Source organism: Diadema setosum, chromosome 11 (genome assembly GCF_964275005.1).
Source record: "Diadema setosum chromosome 11, eeDiaSeto1, whole genome shotgun sequence".
NCBI lineage: Eukaryota > Metazoa > Echinodermata > Echinoidea > Diadematoida > Diadematidae > Diadema > Diadema setosum.
In genome coordinates, this window is record NC_092695.1 from 1985527 (window position 1) to 2001678 (window position 16152).

The window sequence follows — 16152 nt, forward strand, 5'->3', positions numbered from 1 at the left end:
TCTGTGCTGATTGAGTGGAGGTTGTGAAAGCTCTGCATCAGAGCAAGTTTAACTTGTGGTATATGTGTGAATGGTGTGTTGAAGTTCTGATTACATTCAAATAGTTTAAGAACTGTTCATCATGTATTTGTTCCATATTTTGCAACTCCCTATCAAATGAAAAATTGTGATGAGTGTGAATTCGTACTATGATCTTTTCACTGAGTAATTATGTTGCATACCTGTACCTGTCTCTGATTAGTGTGCATGATGGTGGCTGTGAAATAAACTGGAGGAGCATTAAGCCATTACACATACTTGCCAACTAGTAAGATTTTATCAGATTCAGTAAGATTTTTTTTTACGTTAAAAATAGCAAAATCAGATTTTTTGTCAGAGAAATCAGATTTTTAAAAAATATTTAGATATACCTTTCATGTGTATTTTTTGAAGATTTGACCGAAAGTAAGATTTTTAACTTCAGTTTGCATAGAAAATAAGATTTTTGCAATCCACGAGTAAGATATTTCATCTTGAAATGTTGGCAGGTATGCATTACATGGATATGAAGCAGGTACAACTATGTAATGAGAACTTTTTCTGTACATGTCTTTCCCTTTAATTATGGGGCTTGACAGACAGACAGACAGAGAAAGAGAGAGAGAGAGAGAGAGAGAGAGAGAGAGAGAGAGAAAGAGAGAGAAAAAAAACCCCCAAAACAAACTGTGCATTTTGATAGTAAGCACAGCTGGGAATAAAGTGCAACTTCTTGTATTTCAATTCCGCTAATACGAGCTAAATTGCAGAAATTTTCTGCAATTTATGGAGCTACCCCTAAATAAAAGAGACCACTTTGTGTAGCATTGCTTCAGTTCAATTCCATTTCTTTATTTCCATTGAACAAAAAGGCAATACATGGTGCAAAGTATGAAGCAAAAAGTAAAGAAGTATACATACTATAAGAACTAGTACTAAATGTAAATGCGAATGAATGTAATAATGGTATAAAACACACAATGCATACTTTGCAAAAATGACATTGAGAATTTATTTAGACAATGGAAAAGAGTCCATAAGAAAAAAAAAAATCTACTAGTTCAGGAAACGGCAATGCTGTTTAACACAAAGTTGCAAGAGTTGAGGTTGCAAAACACAAACTTGCAGGTGCTGGGGTTTTGCCCTACAATCTCGCAGCCACCTTGAGTAGTTAAAGGATACATCCTGCAAGGTTTGCTGCAACCTTGTTTCTACAATGCTGCAAGCTTGCATGCAACATGTATCATCTGTAGACTTGATGACAGGCACAACCACTCTCTATATAAAGCAGTTGGGCTTAAATTGCTGCAAGCTTGCTGCAAGCTTCATTGTCACTAAAGGGTATAAGTGTCTTGTGAAAAGACTAGATAGAGCATTATGCTGCCACGTATGATCAATGATAATAGCTCCCACGTAAATACATGTATCTCAATTTACTGGTGATATAAAGTATGCATGATATATACAGATATAAATGATATGTACACGTATGTATAATATATATGTAGTTCTCAGATATATGATCTGGGAATTTCATTACAAAAGTATAGGATATCTATACAATTTTGATTGAATTTGTGTACAGGTATACTGCAAATACTTATGTGAGTGTGTGCTTGCATACATATTTCAATTTGTAGTGTATGAGAGAAGAAAAAAATGAGAATAGAGGAGAGATATTATTAGGTTATAGAATGAAAATATGTAAAGTATTTGATAGTGAACTAAAAGAAAAAGGAGAAAAGAAAGGAAAGGGAATATTAATCAATACAATGAACATGAATGAAAAACTAGAAGGAATATAGAAATATAAAAGAGAAAATGTATAAAAGAAGTTGGAAGATGGAAGAAAAGATGTTTTACCTGTGTGAAAAAGGTGGTGTGAATATGGAGTAAGAGAGGGAATATATGGCATTTCAATTTAAATTGAAAATACAACAACAGACAAAAGATGCCCCATATGAGCTAACCCCTTTCTATTCTTCCTCTCACCACCCTCACCCCACTAGCCACAGTCCTGCACAAATGTCCGCAGGACGCAATCACCGCGGCTTTGTGTTCGCAGCAACTGTGTCTGCCCGACAAAAATATGATTTCACGCCGACTGGCTCTCCTTCCTTTTCCTCTCTGTTCTCCTCCACCTATGCTTCTCTCCTTTTCCTCTCTTATCATCTCTTCCTCGTTCCCTCGCTCTCTCTCTTCCCCTCCCTGAATCCTGCCCGTTGGCGGGACGAAATATGAAATTACAGATTTGATATATCCCCCTTCCTTCCTTTGCCAGTGGGACTCTCACTTTCCTAATTAACTGCACAATGAAACGAACCACATTGTGAGTTCTGCGTCACCCGGTAAATAGAATGATGAGCAAAGTGCAGGTATCTCTTTCCCCCTCCCCCCCTCTTCTTTGTTCCCCTAAACTTTGCCACACTCTTCCATACTTTTTTGTTGTGCACACTACCACGCTGTTATGTTGGAAGTGCCCGTTAGACGTAAACAAAATCAAGCGATCTGTGAGGACTAGACAGACATTCTGTCTGGCGTTCCATTATTTCATTTTGCTAATGTTTTTGTGTCAGGTTTTTTTTTTGGGGGGTGTCGACTCTGTAAAGCTCCTTGTAGGTCATTGGGGCCGGTGTCCTCATGGAGAAAGAACACAAGGTCTATGTCCACTTTTCACTTGAGTTTGTACCAGTCCATCTCTTGTGCTGTATCAAGGCCAAATCTATACTGAAAATCTATATTTATACTTGCTTTTGCTTTTCCCTGTACTTACTAAACTAGATCTACTCACCATACCTCAATGCCGAAACTGAACACAAGGTAGCAAATCAAATTTATGGTCTACATTAGTCCGTACTGGAACAAGCGTGAAGTAGGCATACATTGCACCTGCTTGTATCAGCGTGCATTCATTATTGGATGTTTGTTGGCATATACCTCATCCGTCATATACATTTGCGCAGATGAAATTTACATATTTTATGTACTAAATAGAAACCACCTTTGTGAATTTCAGCCAAGGAGATTCATAGGTGGCCTTTCACCATTTCACCCTGATAGAGTTTCAAATCTTAAAACCTGAGAAACTTCAGAATTTAAGTTGATGTGGTTGAAAATTATGAAAATTTGTAATTTTGCCAAAAATTGAAAGTGCAATATCATAATGTCCTCTGCACAGAATGATCTGAATTTTTAAACTACAGTTTTGGGGGATAATTTTTGTGGGGATTCTAGATTTCACCTACTACATGTATTTGAAGTGCTTCCTAACCTCAAAGCGAAAGAAAAAATGTAATAGTAAGGAATATCCTTGCTATCTGAGTTATTTTGTTTACTATGTAGAGTAGGCCAAGTTATGTATCAATGGAAAACTGAGAGTAAGGGCAATATAACTAAAAGAAATTTGTAAATAAATGTTCAGCAACTTCATCTTGGCTTTAGAGGTGACTGGTCACTTTTTGTGCAGGGATTAGCACCTGACCACGTGTTCATCTTCTACAAATTGACCATTACGGTGTAATCTTAGTACAGGTACTGGCGATTCCGTGGTCAGTTGTTGATTGTTTCAGAGTGAAGTCGGCAGTGAAGTATTGTACGTGATGTGACATTTAGCTTTGTCTACTTTACAGGGGCTCATGGAGGATTAGAACAACTCTCCTGTCACATGTTTGCCTTTTAACCATTTATCTGCTAATGCACTTAGCTGTATCCTGGTAGCTGTATCTTGCCATGCCGGGTTGTAAGTATGGGATTAATTCTCCCTCTACTTCTACCATAATGCCAGCTTGACAACATATACCATTTCCAATTTGAAGGCTATTGAAATGCAATAAGTTTCAGGACGCTGATGATGATTGGTGAAGAAGGTAAGCCATCACAGGTAATAATTGATGAATGAAGCTAATGAGGGTTGGAAATGGAAAAACAGAAAGACTATGTGCAAGCAAATCTTGATCATTGAAATGGGGAGAGAAAGAGATGGCTATCTCGTGTGAAATTAACAAGCACATTGGTGTCTGATCGAAGGAGCAGGAGATGCGCTGTACGGCCGGATTTCCGACGAAGAGACGCGTGTGCGTGGGAATAAGAAAGCAAGAAAGCAACAATGCAAAACAAACATCGCAGGCGTATCCCGTTTCAACTGTGACACCGCCGCCTCCTGCTCCATTCCCGGTCGCACTGCGGCAAATTAACCACCCTAACAAGTAAATGTGTCTCGCATTCCACTTTCATTTTCCGGCTTGGGTACCAGGGAGACTAATTGTTGCTAATGTCAAGTCGCTATCCAAAAGCTTTCATTCCAGATTCTGGCCGTAGTTGTCGGGAGGCCCTGAAGCAAGAAAGTGTGCCACCGTACTCTCACTTGGTAAACTTAGAAGACTTTTAAAGGGAGCAACTCTCTTTGGCAAGTTTCTTTACCTTTAAGTATATTTGTCACTTTGAATCATGCAACACAAGTAGACTGCATGGGTCAGTTTCCTGGTAGGCCTGTGTGATATGCGTTTTGGGTTTCACCTTCCATTTAGGAAGAATTTTCTGCCAAAGAATCCCTTCAATCTAAATCTGAAAAGTTTAAAAGCATTACATTAGGTGAGAGTGGTGTTGTCTATGTTTATTATACATCTATGTTTCTTCTGTTTACCATCCCCCCCCCCCATTTTCTGTCCTTGGGCACGCAAACATGTAGCCAGGGTAAACCAATGCGAGAAAGTTACCAACCTATGCCTACTTTGCATGCTGCGTAGCTGAAACGGTGACTTGCGCACAGATCTCTACCCCCCCCCCCCCCCCCAACTCTGCCCAACGTCAATTCTCCTGTATGCAGGGCACACACCATCTCCCTGCTCCCGTTCCCCAGTTCAGGTGTTGTGCTTTTATATAAACTGCATTATTTGTTCCCTGGGGAGTCTCAAGCCGTTGTTTGTCAAATGTTTTAGAAGCCTGCCAGTTTGTAGACCTCACAGCAGCCAGCTTTGATTCCAGAAGCAGCTTTCTTTCCTGACTCAACACATGGCTACCAGGGACTGGGTTGAGAATGTATGGAAAATCCTCAGAAATCCATTTTCCCCAAAATATGCCCAATTCAAGTGTTTCTTCATGTCAGTTTTTCTTTATTTCTATTCATTTATGTTATTCATATATTTATGGGGGTGGGGGGGGGGGATGGACCCCTGTTTGTATTTGAACTGATATTTTCATTTGTTTATAATCGTGTATCTGTACATGTCTTTCCCCATATTTACTTCCCGGAGTACAGTGTACTTTGTTGCCGAGATAATTCAGGTTGATTTCAATTTCATCATATCTGGGATGAGTGTTGAGTGGGGTAATTGACAGACTAGATAAATTGAAAGTGTACCAACAATATTATCTATTGTCACTTCTTTTAGGTGCCTCAAACACTTCTGCGGATATAGCACTATATAGGTAACCATAATTATTATCTTTATTATTTTCAAATTGGAGTGAAGGAATTGTTTTATTTTAGCACAGTGGGTAGCAACTGGCTTTGTTGTAGCAGGAAGTTCTTGAAGTAGCTTGCATTATGCTTGTATTTAAGTCTTGATGTGTATGTGAGAAACATATAAATGGCAAGGGAATACTCGACTGTGAATTTCTGCATAACATATTGTGAGTCATTTCTAGTTGAAAGCATCAGATTATATGCAAGTAATCTTTTATGCATGGGTTTAAAATAACTGTAACATTTTCTGTTTTATTTTCTTATCGATAGATCTTCATATAGGTCAGACTATCATGCGTCGGTTATTTCCTTGGAAGCTGAGTTAATATATGGCTGCATGTATCTTCCCGTTTTCTGACAGATTCTAAGTGCACTTTTCTGCACTCTGCTCCAGAATTTCCCCTTTTCTGATTGATGTCCAAAGTCCAGAAATCCCCGTTAAGGAGGACAAACTACCCAACAAGCAATGGCCCATTTAGAGATTTGCTCGTCCTGGAGTGGACAAAGCCACAACATCCTCCTCCATGCATCCATCCTTGATGTTTATTTTTTGGTCCGGTCAGAGAGGGCTGAGAGTGCATCTAAAGCCCTCTTAAAACCTTCGGTCCGTGTTCTAAACCCCAAAACTGTGCGTGGCGCGGCTTTAATGATCGACGGCATCTGTTCTTGTGGTTTTCCACCTCCTGTGAAATTTGAAATGCCGGTGAATAAAAGCTTGAAGGAGTTTACCCTCCCCCTTCCGCACCTCCTCAATTTATTCGTCATGAATATTCACGGTGCCCAAATGGTTGTTAAGTGTGTTGGCTACATCGGTGGAAAGGGGACAAGATCCGCCTGGAAACAGGGACAGCCTTCTCGCGAGTCCCCTGTCCGAGAAATGGAATGATCCTAATTCAGAATTTGAGCAAGATGTAACAGAGACGTTGCCAAGACGTTATTGTGGGTATATATTCCACATCTGTGATTCAAAATACATAGGGTAGAGTAGATCAGGGGACTGATGCCTCTTTCTGGCACTGTGCCAGCTTACAAAACCACAAAGAGGAGAGAAAGGTAGGAAAAGAATATATATATATATATATATATATATATATATATATATATATATATATATATATATATATATATATATATATATATATATATATCACTGTAGAGAGAGAGAGAAAGAGAGAGAGAGAGAGATAGAGATAGAGAGTAGATAGAGATAGAGATAGAGATAGAGAGATAAAATGACTGACAGAAATGAATAAAAAGAAGAAGATAGATAACAAGAAATAGATAGAGAGAGACAATGGGGATGATAGAGAGAGAACAAATCTTGTAGTATAATGAAACACTCCTGGAACCTACGTGGTAGATGGATTATATATATATATTTTTTTTTTTTTTTTTTTCATGCCGATTGCATCAGTCAAATTACAGAGACACCTCCAATGAAAACTGAAGTGAGTGACAGAGCATTTTCTGATTTATTCCATTTTTCACATTCAACTTTAAAAGAAAATGATTTGGCTCTAGATTGAAATTCATGCTGTCCATTTCAAGAGTACCTACAAACCACACATACTACTGTAAAACACAATATTTTCGCGGCATGAAATTTTCGTGAATTGGAGCCGACTGCCTCTTTTGCGGCATGAAATTTTTGCGAGTTGCCTCTAACATTCAATGCCTATAGTGTCGACAGGAGCTTTCTTGTGCATTTTAATTTGGCTCATCTTGGCTCTTGCAAAATTCACAAAATTAAAATGCACGCAATCATTCCTTGTTTTACAGTATATCCAGCCATAAGATTTGATTCAGATTATATCTGTTTCAAATAGTTTATTTCTGTAAGATGTCTTGGTTTTCATTTTTTTTTTAAGAATTAGTGATTATGGTGATGATAACAAAGAAGATCACAAACTGCAGATGATGAGTATCTCTATTGAGAATTTATCTTGTCATGATTAAAAAGATTAGTGTTGATCTAGTCATTCAAAGAGGATGACTTTTAAACAAAACAAAAAAATGATGAATTGAGTGGAAGCAGGTCAGTAGGGTCACACTTTCCACACCTATTGGATGAAGCAGCAATGCACTTGAGGTAGTGGGGGTAAACCTCACGCACTCATTAGAGACACTCTGATGTTTGCGACCACAATTGGTTTGTTTGCTCTCTTGACAGGTTATCAATAATACAAACTCTACCAGTTATACCGTTATAGACATGGGTGGGGGTGGGGGAGGGGCGGGGGGGGGGGTAGGGGGGGAGAAAGGGAGAGGGGAGAGAAGAGAATGTAGGCTGAACAAGTGTGTTCACTGTTCATGAGAATAAATGAATGTATCAGTAGAGTCACGTGTGATGTCCACCTGTCCCCCTTGCCCTTCTTGTTTTTCCCCTCCCTCCCCCATTCCCCTCTCTTTGCTTCTCTTTTTTTTTATATTTTAGGTCTCTCCCCCCCCCCCCCCCCCCCCGTCTCTTTCTCCGCGTATGTTTATGTCTAGTTGTATGTACTGTAGCTGGATGATTTTTTTCTTTAAATAATTTGTTTCTCTTTATTAACCCGTTGAGGACGGTTTGATTTTGCTACAACACGCATTTCCCACAGACACCTGTCCAAGTATACTCGGGACTCGTCCTCAATGGGTTAAGATTTGACTATGATTCAAAAGGGTTCTGTTTTTCAGAGCAATCTTCATAAAAGCCCTGCTGTCTGATGAATTTCTCATTCCAACATTTCTTTTTCTGATATTTTGATTACATCTGGTATTTCATATGATTGTGAAAAAAATCTCTTCTATGTACTTATTTCAAAATAAATGTATATTACACAGATGTCATTAATTACTATTTTGCATGCATTTAGTTATGTAAGTGCAATGTTATATTCACACATATCAATTATGTAAGCATGATGTTATACTTTCAATTATGTTGATTAGAAATGATTTCAGTCAGTTTTATTTTTTTTTGCATTGAACTGAATAGAGAAAGAGAGGGAGAGATAGAGATGAACGAAAAATGAAGGACAGACTGAAGAACTAAAGAGAAAGAAGAATGAGATGAGGAGAGACTATAGGGGGGGGGGGGGTCTACCACTACCAGGTCCTGTAGTCGGCAGGTGTGTGTATGCAGCAGCAGTGAATGCATTGGAATACATGTAAAGGTGATTATTTGTCTTGTCTGTCGGCACAGTGTCCCTCAAGTAGGGTTGGGAAATAAAGGTGGGACATTATCAACATAGATGGCAGTGGCTGTGTGTCTGATTCTGCTTTCTGAGTGATGGAGAGGAAAGAGAAGGATATAAAGAGATTGAAGGAAGACGAAGAAGAAGAAAAGAATAGATAAGAAGGGGGTAGCATACAGGTTATGTAACAGATATAATTGGCAAGAAATTCTTGCCAGTTTTCATTACTGAAAGAATGCAACATTTTAAAGCAGTTGTCTGTATTTCTAGATCTAAGCGGACACCTTCTGAAAGAATTCAGGAATTTAAAGCAGTTGTCTCTACTCTTTGTCAAAAGCAAATGTTTGCTCTTGGAAACCAAATGGAGATTCGTCCTCTCTTCAACACAAATCAAAGCATCCCTGAAACATTAGTATCATGTGTCGTGCTCTTAGAACATTCTGAGGGCATGATATACAGTATTTACGGCCCTCCTTCTCCTCCACCCCCCCCCCCAGTACCTGACATATCATGATATTATTGTACATAGCATTATCCCAGACTTTGGTTTGAGATGAGCAGGGGGGAGGGGGGAAATGCCTGCCCTGCAGTAGATCCGGGGTCAGTGAAACTGTTTAAGGTCAGCCCTGACCCCAGGGGTGAAGACGTGTGGTAACGTGAGAGCGTGGACTCGGGGATCAATTTCAGCGGGGTGTGATGATAACCCGAAGGAGTTCATTTGCATGGCAACCAAACGGAGAGGGAGATGCTGAAGAGATGACATATAAAAGGAGTGGTAGTGGTGGTTGCTGGGGGGGGGGGGGGAAGCGGTGAGCATATGTTTTATCTCAAGTAGATGTGAATAGATCGTAATAGTGCCTTGGAGTTTTCCATCATTTAAACATTATTTAGACAATCATTTCACACTAATTTGAAGTCCAGCAGGACAGAAACTAAAGTATTAGTATATGATTTCATCATTGGGGGATATAGAAATGATTTAGAAATATTTTTTTTGGGGGTAAAATATTGGGATGATATCCTTTAGTCTGTACAATCAGTGAAGCCAATCATTTGCCCATTTCTGCAGTTTACACCACAAACTTGTTATTTTCATTGAATTTCTGTTGTAGGGGTATATTTTGTTCGCGATATGTGTGACAGGTCTTTTATTTTTCCTTCATGTAAAGCAGCATGGAGCAGTACAAAAAGTCTCAAAAGTGATAAAGGCTGTCTTTTTGTTTTTCACCTTTCCTTTCTCTTCATTTCTTCCTCTTGTCTTGGATTCCTCATTCCTTCTCTTCTCTGACACGATCTTCCTTCATCCTCCTCCACCTTGAGGGAGAGAGAGAATGTGAATCCTAGCAGCTTGAAGGATGACTGTCTGGCATTCTGAGCATCTATCTATCTCCCCTGAATATCCATCTGGTCTCTGACCTCCGTCCAGATTTTTGTTTTGTTTTGTTTGAATGTAAGGTGGGATCCATGTCACACGCGCTACGTGCGTGTAGTTTGTCATTTCATCCCCCCACCTCGGCTGTGTTTGCGTGTCGCGGACGTCGTGCTCTGAGCTTTCGTCTCTCTTCCGCATCCCGCCGACTCTCCCTCCGTAACTGAAAGCATCTAGCCTTTCTCACTTTCGGAAAGAGGATGCCGGGCAACTCATCATTTATCACTTCCTGGAGTGAAGGATGTTAAGTCTTCTCTGTCTTCACTGCAAGTTAAATATACACTACACAGACACACACACACATACACACTCATTTGCATGTCATGAATATGCACACATTCATGCAAATTCATGACATCATTCAACTAGAGGAATGAATCTTGGAGCCTGTCTTTGGTACTTCCATCCATGTCTTCCCTTCCTGCTAAGTTTACCAGTGACATGTGCAAGTACTATAAAAGTAAATATTTTTGCAGTGTAGAAATTTTTATGCAATTCTTGCAATCAGAAACTAACATGAAATCATAAGTATACAAATATTTTTGCCTGCCATATGTTCCAGTAGTTCATGTCTCATTCCCATGGAATAAGATACACGTGAAAGTAATCTTACCTGGCTGAGCACAAAAAACTGGTCATGTGAAAATGATGACTTAGAATTACAGTAATTTGCACATCTACATGAGAAATGTTTAAATTTGCTGCAATGTGCCTCCAAAAGGTATGTGAAGAAGTTAAGTCAGTGCAGCGTATTAAAATCTTAGATTGATCACTCATTGTATGAATGTTGTGTTTTATGTTTGTGTGTTGTTTGCTCTATATGTGTTTGACCTGGCTGTAAAGACTCTGTGCCTTTGATTCTGAAAGTTTATTTGCCATTGCAAGTAAGGTGTGTTTACGGGATCATAATCAGAACCTCGTAATGTGTTTGTTCCCTCTTCTTAAGATTCTTGACTGAAATTAATGTCCATTCAGCATCCCCTTCCATTAAAGTTAATGTCCCTGTAGCATCTGCTCCTGTTCTGTCATTTTATATATTTGCGAGTCACCATTAGGGCTTTTTCTTTTCCTACCTAAGTCTGTGGCCGCTCTACTGTAGGAAGCATCAGCATCATCTCCAACATTCAGCTGCCAAACCACCTTACCCCCAAGCCCCGAACAATCCCTCTCTTCATCTCCTGCTCCAGTTTCCCCGTCTCTTCCGGCGTCTGTCTGTCTGTCTGTCTGTCTCACAGACGGTAGATCTCTCTCTTGACCGTTTCCTCGTCTGCTGCAGGTGTTGGGAGACTCCCTTTCAAGCGGTCACACCTTCCTGACCGGGGATTTTACCCCTTTGGGCTGCCTCTTGTGGCCTTGATCTGTATTTGAATAAATCAGGACAAAATTCTTACTTTAATCGTCGCTTTTCCTCCAGCTGCTTGCAGTATTTTTTGGGGAAAAAAAGAATGTCGGTGCTTAGAAGCAGAAAAAGTCTCGTCTGGAGAGTTAATGGGTCAGCTTTTATTCAAGTGCCAAACTGTTATACTTTCCCTCTGCATGCACTGACTTTAGTACAGTTTACATTGTAGGTGGTTAAAGAACTGAGAACCCAAATGACATTAAGTTAGGCTTATAGTCATAATTATTGTGCTATTGAAAAGGGGCCTGAGTTGCATTTAAAGAAGTCATAAAGAGAACAGCTTGTCACAGCAAACAACTTTTCAAGAAGCAAGCCAACAGGGAACCAAATTCATGGGTAGAGATCATGGAATCCAGTTGTGACACATACATGGTTTTTGCTAGTAATGCTTTTTTTTTTTTTGGTCTTTTTATCAACTGGGCCCCTTCAGTATATTTCTTCAAGATTGAGAGTATTGGTACTGACATCCATCAGTGAACTTTCATGTATAATATGAGGGGAAAGGAAATAGTGGTGTTTTAGCTATAAATGAGAATAGCAATAGTAATTTTTGGATTTTGTAAAAACAAAGTTCTCAAAACTGGTTGCTACCTGAAGGAACCTTACATAATCAAAATTTTAAGTCTTGCAGTTTATTGAAAAAAATGCTTAATTGCTATTATGTACAGTAAATGATATAGCATTCATATGCACAGTATCTATCTTTTTCTTTCCCCAAGGGCAAATAGCACAATGTCTTGAAGAAACATTTATTGTCAAACACATGATGGTCAATGGGAGATCAGCATGGTGAGGCATAGCAGTGGACATTTAGTCTCTAATTATTTGTTGTACACTTTAATCTTTTTGATGCCCAAAACTACACAGACCTGACAGCAGCGCCTGAAGTGTTTGCAATAATAATCCCATCCTTTGCTTTCAAGATGCAAACTATGTTTGCCAATTACTACGTTCTCTTTGTGAAAGCAAACACTGAGCTCCATTCCCCCTACACCCATTCCTCGTCTGTATCATTCAGGAAAAAAAAAAAGGGAGGGGAGCTTTTCTTAGAATGCCTCAAAGTGTCAAAACTATTCCCTACGTAGATCAACAATAGGGAGAACTCATCAATTATTAAAGTGTTAAACTTCCATCCACATAGGGACTAGATGTGGAAGAAATTCAAGCTTCCACTGAGAGTTATTTTCAGTGAAAAGCGGGAGCCCAAAAACAAATACTGCTTTAACTTTGGCTGTGATGACAAAGAGAGGTTGGAGGGTTTTGATCACATGTAACCAATCACCTCAAAATTCCACGAAAGCAGAACCCTGATTTCACACTCTTGCTATATTTTTTATTGTGTAAATTCCTCAGAAATTATACAAAACCTGTTTCCTGTAATAAGTTCGGCTAAACCGTACTGGTAAACACAAGACAAAGCAAAAGCTACCACAATTATGACAAGTCTGGCAATCAGATGAATGCAGTTTAGAGAAAATTGTCTGTGGAGTTTAAACATAGTCCAGGCTGCAGGAGATTGGGCATGTAAAGCTGATGGCGCAATTCAAAACACCACAGTGAGCTGCACATGTGAATGAAAAGAAACTGCATTTTTTTTTTTTTTTTGTAATCAAAGAAGTACTGAAATATCTATTTCTTTTTTTTAGCCATATCGCCCGTAAATGCACTTTTCTTGGGTTTAATATCTCAAGACTTTATCAAAGCAATCTGTTAACAAGCCTGCATTTCAAATGTAAATTTTCAAATCAGTAAGCAACAACAACAGCCAAAAAAACAAACAAACACCTAATCAAACAGAGAATTTAGGCACTTATACTTAAAGCTATTTGAAATCAAGAAATCAAGATAGCATTGGGGATGTCAAGTGTGTATATTAGACAAACCCTTGAATCAGGATAGAGGCATTCTCATGAGAGTTTCTCACAGCTACGTCAATGACTGTTGAGGTTCTTCTTAAGGGCTTGTCAGAATGGATATGAGGAAAAAAGAAAGTGTTTCTTGCAATGAAATTCTACCTAAGCAGCAGAGAGCCTGTGATACGCTGTATGTGGGTTATCATTCACAAGACCTATGCAAATGAGGGGCTCCCTCTGGTGTTTAATGACATCCCATGTCTGCGAATGCGTATAGGATGCGCGGCAGCCTCTGCTCGTATTACCTCGTGTCACCGCCGAGGTGCCAGGCCGCTGACACACCATTCGATACCTCTCTCCGTGGGACGCGACTGTCGTATCGTGTTATGCGGCCTGTTGTTGACGGTGTTCGACAGAGACGAGTGAGCTCCTTAGCAGCCGATCGATCAGCAAACAACATAGTCTGACACGCTGTACACAAATGTTGCGCTGATCAATTCGGCTGCATTGTCCTAACCTCTATGTTTGAGGCAGACTGCAAGGTGACCACTGATAGAGGGAGGAAGGAAGGGAATCGAACGAAGGAACAAACGTTTAAGTGAAGGAAATAAGCAACACGTCAAGCACCGAGGCTATGTGTAAGTGAGAGAGAATTATAAAGACAGACTCACAGGATGGAAACGAAGAATGAGGGCAAACAGCTTTATTAGGGTGGAGAGAGAAAGATGAAATAGGAAGAAAAAAACAAAGGTTGCAAAAATATTAGCATGGAAGATGATGAAACAAGATTTTGTTAGAGAAGACAAAGTAAGTACAGTTTGTAGAGAGAGATGGAAGCGGAGATAAATGACATGAATGTGAACAGGGCAGAGAACTGAAAGGCGGTGATTAGAGTGAGCTCGTTCTGTATAATGTTTAGTTGATGGTAGTGTTCACTTCATTTCAACTGCATTGACGAATGTACGAGAGTCAAGTACCCGTATGTGTATTCGTGTTCAGAGCTTGTATGTTTGTGTGTGGGTGTGTGCTTGTATATATGTTTGTTGCACTGTATAAGCTGTTATTTTCGCGAGGGTTTAATTTTCGCGAATTTCGCAAATCAAAGTTGGACCGCGAATTTAACAACAAACGAAAATGTCGCCATACACTAAGGTAGTAGTGCGCTTATGTAAGCCTCCGTGTCAATTCGTGAAAACAACATCTCGCGCAAATGTCCGTAACCTCCTCATTCGCAAAAATATCAGTATGCGAAAATAACAGCGTATACAGTATCCTCAAATGTATTTTCATGTATGCGTGTGTTTTTGTGTTTGCTTGTATATTGTGTTGTGTTGGTGATATAATAAATGTATAGTTTGTGTGAGTATGAAATTGCTAGAAAGTGAAAGAAGCTGTTGACATGAAAGAATTTAAAGGTTTTATATCCCTTTTGCAGAATGTCATGAACTTCTGCATGGTTGAAGAATACTGCTTCTCAACATTGTGTCTGAAATCTTAGGGTAATACAACTCCAAAATTCTAATAAAGAAATAGAAAATTAAACCCATGTCACTCAAGAGTTTGCTCCCTTCTGTGCCAAGAATAATGGTTGGAATTTATTCAGGGTCCTCATTGTTTCCTCGTTCAATCATAAAGACGTTTCCAGTTTTATTATTCTGAGGAAAGGTGTGAATTTCCGACCTCTACAATATATCAAATTATGAAAGGAGTCTAAAGTCAATAATTGCAATGGGGACAAGGGACACACTACCTTTATAGTTTTTCTTTTCTTTAATAATCCTTGAATTGAATCAAGTATGAACCAAACACAAAGAAAAAACCACTGTATCCCCTCCCTTAACCACTCCTAATCTCTTTGACTTCTCTAGTGTAAAGTCAGGACCTCTTTTCCTTTTTTTTTTGTTGTTGTTCAAGGCAGTTTCGCACTACGATTTTCACACCCTACAGACCCCGAAATCTCCGACTCGTGCATTGGATACAGGCTGCATTAATTTTGGACCCATTTGCATTGCGCCATCAAGGGCTTTGGGGGTGGGGGGGGGGAGTTCAAGAAAAGGAAGAGTCAAAAAAGAATTGCAGTCGCCCCCACGGGCATTATGGGTATCACATGACCTAGATTGTCGTCATCACTGCAGAAATCCTGCGTTGGCTCTTATTCTTTTTCTCACACGGTGTCGGGCGCTCTAATGTTCCCTGAATCGCTTGAGATGAAACTCTCTCATATTAGCCTATCTTACACTTTCTCTTTCTCTTTTCCCCTTTCTCTCCCCTCTTTTTTTTTTTTTTTTTTGGGGGGGGGGGAGGGATATGTGTTGTTGCTTTTTCTAAGTAGGTAAACTCACGGCATCGGCAAAATCTTGACTATGGGGGATTTTGTGTTGTCATCCGCTGTCAAATAATTGGATTAGGTTTTTAGTTTGACTGAGAACCCATCTTTGCGATAATTGCATTAGCAATTGGGGACGTGTTTGTCATGCTCTTTCCCACTTTCTCCTTTTATTCCTTTTATTTCCAGGGTGATCCCATTCATGTGTGTTTGTATGAATCTCAGCAAAGGCAGAAAATGGAGGAAAAATCTAGTATACCGTTTTAGACAAATACTCCCCCACCCATCCGTCCATACCTAGTTAGCTCGCACTTCAAATGGAATTTTGCATTGTTTTGTGAATGTCAAGGTGAAAATCTAGTGCAAGCAAAATCCAAATGATAATCACATCTGTGGTAATTAAAACGACTGATTTCAGTATTCCCAAGTGCATGCTCGAACATGCGTATCAACAGATGGATTGTGTTCAGCCTTGATTGACAGATTCACTGTA

At 39.4% G+C, this 16152-nt stretch overlaps 1 protein-coding gene across 1 annotated transcript in view; it reads left to right on the forward strand.

Annotated features, from left to right (window-relative positions):
• The window catches only part of LOC140235257 (cGMP-dependent 3',5'-cyclic phosphodiesterase-like), a 254211-nt gene that overhangs the window by 78966 nt on the left and 159093 nt on the right, over nt 1-16152 (forward strand). The gene's annotated exons all lie outside the window — the stretch shown is intronic.